General features: G+C 40.1%; 1 protein-coding gene across 6 annotated transcripts in view; it reads right to left on the minus strand.

The window, feature by feature from the left end:
* Positions 1-464, minus strand: part of Lmbr1 (limb development membrane protein 1) — a 155,032-nt gene that overhangs the window by 88,078 nt on the left and 66,490 nt on the right. The gene's annotated exons all lie outside the window — the stretch shown is intronic.

Raw genomic sequence — 464 nt, forward strand, 5'->3', positions numbered from 1 at the left:
CTTCTTGGACACCATTAATTCTTGGACCCCACTCTACCTCCAAGCCACAGCCATCTTTTTCCAACCTTAGCATTAACAAACAAATTATTTATATTGGTATTTTAGAGCGCCTATTCATCTCCTAGCTTCCCAAGTCAGAGCAATGGTAGTCAACACAGCCTCTTCCTGCTCAACTCTAGCTCCTGGCCTCAGCATGCTAGAGTCTTTTTAAATCCCTTGTGGCTGGGAATCAGCTTATTTGATGATGTTTACTGCACTGTTCAAACAGTCAACACCTAAGTCCATTCAATATGTCAGTGCCATGAAAGATGAAAAAGAGCATGGTGACCCTCAAAGGGTTTTGAGAGATAAACATGCTTAAATATGTGTTTAGGACAAGGATTTTTAAAAGCCATGTATGGACAAAACGACAACCAACAATTTGGGAAAAGATCTTTACCAACCCTACATCCGATATATACAAA

This window comes from Mastomys coucha, unplaced genomic scaffold (genome assembly GCF_008632895.1).
Source record: "Mastomys coucha isolate ucsf_1 unplaced genomic scaffold, UCSF_Mcou_1 pScaffold19, whole genome shotgun sequence".
In the NCBI taxonomy this organism is placed as follows: Eukaryota; Metazoa; Chordata; class Mammalia; order Rodentia; family Muridae; genus Mastomys; species Mastomys coucha.